A 7,525-nucleotide genomic window follows, 5' to 3' on the forward strand; every position below is an offset into this window, starting at 1 on the left:
TAGAGGTGTCCATTGGTTTTCTTGGGATCATATATCTATACATAAGAATGTGGAAGGTATGTGATTCAAAAACCTAGGCGTCATTAACTCTGTTATGCTTGGTAGAGAAGTTTGGAAGTTCATGACAAATCCAGGTAAACTGATCACTTGTCTTTTCAAAGCTAAATATTTTCCTAAGTGCTAATTAATCAAATTGGATTCAAAGTGAGATGTTTGAATAAAATTTGATTAATTGAATTGACAATCTAAATTTTAATTTTCCAAGAATAACTCCTAGATAGAAATATTTATTAGATTGGATCTAACATAGACTTAAACTTAAACATTAAATCACTAAGAACAACAGAACCTAACCACATGAGAACTAAAAGGAAAATAAAGTCTAACAACTTGTAAATTCTATATAAAAATTAAAAGAGGAATGGACAGAGAAAATATACATTGAGATTTATATTAGTTCGGTATTTTGTCTTGTATGCACCTAATCCAATCTCTTATGATAAATCATTAGAAATTATGGGGTCTTCTACTAAAAAAAATTTACAAGTCACTTTTAGTGCAACATATAATCAAAGACAAACTGAAAACTTAAAGCTAACTTCTAAGCACCACAAATCTAAATCTTGATTCTCCTACTACTGCACACAACTCACAAAGCCACAAATCTCTCAAGATCTTTAATCTTGAATCAATTCACCTTCTTAAAACCAAAACATTCCAAATTTTATCCACATCCATCTTCGCACGACTCTACCAAAAGTTTCTTATTCGAGTCTTTGAATTTGTTGAGCGAGTTAGAAACTCCAAGACTTCTTGGAGAAGAAACTATTATTTTCTTCACTGGAAGTCGATCTCCAAAAATCCACAATCACAATCTAGTTCTTCAATCTGTAAGCAAATAATCTTCGAAGAACATTAGAAGACCTAATTAATTACCCCACAACTAGAATTCACATTCTCTCTTTAGAGATGAGAAACACTCAACAATGGTGTTTTGACTAGAGGTGTAAGATGAGGTTTTTCAAACAAATCTCACACAACACATGTTCAAACTCATGAAATTTTTCTTCAAGGTTAATTTAAGAGAGAAAGTTTGTGTGATTGACAAAATCCTTAAGGTGTTTTAAAGATTATGAAAGTTATGAACTAGAGAGAGAGAATATTTTTTTGCGTTTATATGGGCTAGAGCCAAAGCACTAAAATAGAGTAAAAATAACACTTTGATTCAAGTCAATGGAAAAAAGATGATTCTAATCAAGTTAGAAAATGACTTGAATCAAGATGATAAAAATCATATTTCACGTATTTGATTCAAGTAATGACTCGAGTCAAGTGATTTGAGTCAAGTCAAAGTCCAATTCTAGTAATATTTCTAGTGATCAAACTAAAACTAAAAACCTTGTTCATGATACGAGTCAGACTAACATGTGATTCAAGTCAAATCACCTCATGATTCAAGTTAGGTGAGAGTTTAATTCGAGTCACATACCTTGATTTGAGTCAAACCTTTTCCACGTTTACCAAAGCAAATTCTGAAGAAAAAAAAATGAGATTTCATGATTCTAGTCAAGGATGTGTATGAATTAAATCATGATTCGAGTTAAGGATGTGTATGACTTGAATCATAGTTTTTATTCAAATCACAAATCTTTGACTTGAATCATTTTATATTGAATTATAGTCACAGAATTAATTTATGCATGCAAATAGATTTTAATGAAAAATGACCAAATCTAATAGATATGCAAATAACTAATGGGGAGAGACTCAATTACTAGAAATAGACAAACAACAAAACTCTAAACTCATGGACACACCAATTACAATAAGGAGGGGAAATTTTTAGTAGCTTGAACGATGTGGTTTTCCCCTATTATCAAGGTTGACGTAAGATAAATTTTAGGCCTTATTTCAACCCTCAAATGAGATGCGTGAACTCGACCCAAGTGGAATGGATTTGAGCTAGAATCTAACCTAAACTTTTTAGAATTTAGAGCTATTATCAATGAGTGTAAACACTTATTAGCTCTTTATTTTATGAACTCTCATGTAAGCTAAGGAGACAAGCTAATGATATTGACCATGTTTTGCCATTGGTGACCTCATATCCGGTTAGTTTTCACACTTTTATTAATATACTGATATGTATTCAACAACTTATTATTAACAAATTATAATTAATGAAATGAATTAAGTATTTTTCGTAATAAATAAATAAATAAACATGTGAAATTGTAACACTTATTATATTCAAATTAAATTTCTTCTTCTTCTTATTTGACCATATCTTTATTTATTTATTTTGGTCAAAGATAAACGAGTTACTATATGGCGAGTCAAAATGCTAGTCAATAAAAAATAAAAAGACGAAAGATGTTAAATTATCTCATAAAGCTAACAAGAGAGTTATTGTACTCCCTTCATGCCATAATGAGTGATCTAATTGACAATTTAACACATATTAAGAAAAAAGAATAAATGAAAGAGAGAGAATGAATTTTTTTGACTAAAGTATCTTTATCTTGTATTGAGAATGATGAAAGTAATATTAATTAGAGGATAAAATTGGAAAATATGCATTGAAAATTGAAATCGATCATTCATTTTGGGATATTATTTTATTATAAATGAATCACTCATTGTGGGACGAAGGAAGTATATGACATGACGCCTTGGAAATCGCCAAGACCAGATGGATTCCCTGCAGGCTTTTATCATAACTATTGGCATTTGATAGGTGGTAATGTACGTACATTCATCAATAGGTTGTGGACCAATGAGGCTAACATATCAGAGGTAAATAACACTGATCTTTGTATAATACCTAAAGCAATTAGCCCACAAATTATTCACCACCTCGTGCAAATATCCCTATATTTAGAAAAATCATTGTGAAGAGGCCGGAAAATTATATGGATAGAATTGTTTATTCAAACCAGACAAGTTTTTGTCCTAGAAGGAATATTCACGAGAATATAGTTATGGCACAAGTGATTCTCCACAGTATGCACAAACTCAAAGGCAAGAAGGGATTCTTTGCCATCAAAGTAGACTTAGCTAAGGCTTATGATATGATAAGTTTGAGTTTTGTGGACAAGGTCCTAGTTGAGGTAGGAAGACCAACCAAGTTGTGTGGCCTTATAATGGGAGCTATTACCGCTATAAAAATGAGAGTCTTATGGAATGGGGATAAAGGAGATTAAGTATTAAGACAAAGAGATCCCTTGTTGCCCCATCTCTTTGTCTTATGTATATATAAGTTTTCCCACATGATTAATGATGCACTAGAGGATAGGAAGTATAAGTGTATGAAAGTTGTGAAAAATGACCCTAAAGTATCACATTTGATGTTTGCTGATGATTTAATTCATTTTGGAAAAGCCACCGAGAATCAAATTCATTGTGTTATGGACATCTCAAATACCTTTTGTGCATCTTCAGGGCAAAGAATCAACCTTGAAAATCCAACATTATGTTATCTAGAAACGCTTTAGTCCATATTAGAAGTCAAAATCACCAAGTGTCAGGACTTAAATAAACTATGACAGGAAAAATTCCCAAGGGAAAGGACTACTATTACTTGATTGAAAAAGTCAAGAATAAACTCTCAAGGTGGAGAGCAAATCATCTCTCTTTTATAGGTAGGGTTACTCTTCCCAAGTCAATGTTGGAAGTTTTGCCTACATACACTATGATGAGTATTGCAATGCCAAAATATTGTCTAAAAGATATTTAAAAAAATTCGAAAGGTCTTTATTTGGGGTAGGGGTGTTCATGGTTCATGACCTGCACAGAGAAACCATATTTATAGTTCAGTTCAGTTTATAATAACCATTTCAATAAAAATACATTTAAATATTAAAATGATTTCAATTTAGTTTAAAATTATTTTATAACCTATTTGTGTTTATAAACTAGTTTATAATCAATTTCCAATTATAAAAAAAAATTATAATTTGAATTATTTTAAAATCAATTTTTTAAATTTCACAAAAAAAAATTAGTTTAAAATTCTTTTTTTATAATATTTGAAATTATTTGTTTTCTAAAAAAAATTCTTTTATTTAAAGAAAAAAAATTAAATTTTTTATTATTCTGAAGAAAAAAGAAAAAAAATCGAAATAAATTTTTTAAAAATTTTTGGCAAAAAATAATTAAAAAAACTATTTTAATTTTAATTTTTCGAGAAAAAAATTCAGAATACATTTTTTTCGGAAAAACAATTTTTTTTTTCAATATAAAAAGTTTCAGAATAATAAATTTTAAAATTTGGCAAGATAAGTTCTCAGTACAACATGGCCATAAAGGATCATTGGAAAGTTATTTGGAAACTGAATGTGTCAGAAAGAATAAACGTGTTCGTAGGTGGAAAAGGGGTCTCGGAGGAGCGGTGGCACATGACACTAGCTTTTTAAGGGTACCAACTTTTATTTATATATATATATATATATATATATATATATATATATATATATATATATATATATATATATATATATATATATATATATATATATATATATATATATATATATATATATATATATATATATATATATATATATATATATATATATATATATATATATATATATATATATATATATATATATATATATATATATATATATATATATATATATATATATATATATATATATATATATATATATATATATATATATATATATATATATATATATTATATATATATATATATATATATATATAAAAGCTTAAAATCTCATAAAAAAAATTAATCTTAGATTGAATCATATATAACAATGATAAAAAATGATAAAAAAATATTAATATATTAAAATCATTCTCATTTTGTAAATAAAAAAACATTCCCATAAAATGTGTAAAAAAATCTTCATATAAATGTGATTCACTATAAAAATAGAAAACTTAAAATTAGTGAAAATGAAATTTAGACTTTTAACATTTTGGAAGAAAAAAAACCTTGCACTACCTGCCTCTTTCGTTCCCCTTTTTCTATTTACATTTGAGGAGATCCATTATCGGGTATGTGAGTATATTTTCTGTATTGATCTCGTTGATTGTAGTTTTATCAATTTGTTACAATATGCCATTGTACACGTTTTGTAGTTTAGTTAGTTAGTTTGTTTCTTTATTAATCCATACTTTATATGTTGATAATTTTTTGTGTCTACCGTACATGCGTGAGTTTGTTTTGGTCGTTGGGGTATCTAGTAGAGGTTTAGAGTCAATCCAACAACGTAATGAGCCTATCCATTAGATATTTATGATCCAAGAACATGGAATAACCTTAGAAGTGATTTAAGGATTGAATTGCTAAAAAATGATCCTAAAAGAGATGTGTCAATTGTGAATGGTCCTTGGTAGGCACTTTTTATCCTCACATTACATACATTATTGTGCTAATGGAGAAAATTAAGATAGGAGTTGGCTTGTTTACTCGTAAGATTTGAGCAATATAACACATATGAGAATATTTTTGGATTTTTGCTTAATATTGAAAGACTTAGGTCATTTTCTGATGAGAACTTGAAATTGTCTTGCATAAATCTTGAAACTTATTTGAAACAGGGTAATTCTTATGATCTAGAAGGTAAAATTCTATATGAAGAATTAAAATTTATCAGAGAGATTTTAACAGTTGAATCAAAATCTAATTTTATGATATTTAGTTCTCTTAAGACATTCAATTGTTTTCCTAATGCATGCATAACTTACGGAATAATATTAACTATTCCTGCTAGTGTTGCGTCGACTGAGAGGACTTTTTCAAAATTAGAATTGCTAAAATATTATTTCTGATCAACAATATCGCAAATTAGATTAAATACTCTTGCTTTGATTTCAATTGAAGATGATTTTTTAAAGAATCTTGATTTTGATCAAATTATTGGTGATTTTGCAGAAAAAAATGCTAGGAGGATGATATTCAAAAATTAATAGTCGGAGGTTGCAACTAGTGTGGGAATTGAAATACTCCTAAGACATGTTCGAATTGATAGATACATTATAACTACTTTTGTCATAATTTTATTATAGTTTTGATTTGGTGTAAGCTATTCAATATTAATGTCATTTTTTACTTTTCTTACAATTATATATTTATAATTATATGACTTATAAATCTGGTAAAAATAATTATGAATTAAGAAAAAGGGTACCAAATTTATAATTTGGACAGGGCACTCAAAATCTCGGGGACAACCCTGGGTGGAAACCATTATGCATGCGCTCCGAGATTGTAAAGTTGCAAAACATGTATGAATACACTTTTGTGAGTAGTGTAAAAACAAATTTTCTTCCAAGCAAATTTGAAGGAATGAGTGGAACTCAATATGAATCATAATCAGAGCAAAAATGTTGTTGAGTGGCTAACTGTTTAGGCCAATGCGTGCTATAATATTTGGTATTGGAGAAACCTAAGACTTCATGTCTCAACTTATATAATGCCTCAAAATCGGGTACACGACATTCAGGAGCATGTGAAGATGTATCACACGAGTTTAAGGCTGTAGAACAAGGTGACTAACATTTTTAGAGTAGAGATTCATGTCAGCTGGAAGTCACTTGAAATAGATTGGATAGACCTCAACTCTGATGGAGCAGTTTAAGTGGATGGCTTTGCAAGATGTGGTGGAGTTTTCAGGGATCATCATGGTAATTGGCTAAGAGGCTACTCCAAGAACTTATGAAAATATAATATTGTTGTAGTTGAGTACTTAGGGGTGTTGGAAGGCATTAATACGACTCGCAAAAGAGAATACAAAAGGCTAGTAGTGCAAGTAGACAACAAGCAACTTTTTGAAGCTCTCACATTGAGTTTTGTTGAGAAAGGACCAGGTTTAAATTTGATTCGTAGAATTAGAAAAATTACAAGCAATAATGGAGACATATGTATTGTTCATATCTATAGGGAAGTGAACAACTGTGTCAACGTGCTTGCAAGGCATGACATCCATTTATCAGGAGGATTACTTGTTTATGAAGAATGTCCTTAATTTTTGTACCATAAATTTCTAGATGACTTGAGAGAAAATTTTGTTAGGAGATTTGTTCCTTTATAGTTCTTTTTTTTTTTGGGCTTAGGTCCTCCCTACTAAAAAGACAAGAGAATTATTAAAACTAAGAAGTTAGATTATGTGATTCTTATGTATCTCTTAGTCTATTATCATATATGGGTGTTGATTTTCCCCCCTATAATTTCAAAGCAAAAAGTAATAAACTCAACATAACAACAAAAATGCAAAGCTAGGAGCCCATTTACATGACTAGCTATCTTGAAAATTAGTAGTTTACATAAAAGCTATGTGATTCTCTTTTTGCCTTTCGAATTACTCGTGTTTTTCTTTCAACTTATGTATCAAAAGGTATCAGCGTTAGATTCGAACCTTGCATAAACAAACAAACAATACCTCAATATCATTGCACAAAACATAACTGAATAGGAGTGAAAAATAGAAATAACAATAGCAACTAAAAAAATTAAAAATTAAAAACATCGCACAAAAATGGTCTTGTTGAA

The sequence above is a fragment of the Lathyrus oleraceus genome, chromosome 7, assembly GCF_024323335.1.
Source record: "Lathyrus oleraceus cultivar Zhongwan6 chromosome 7, CAAS_Psat_ZW6_1.0, whole genome shotgun sequence".
Lineage (NCBI taxonomy): Eukaryota > Viridiplantae > Streptophyta > Magnoliopsida > Fabales > Fabaceae > Lathyrus > Lathyrus oleraceus.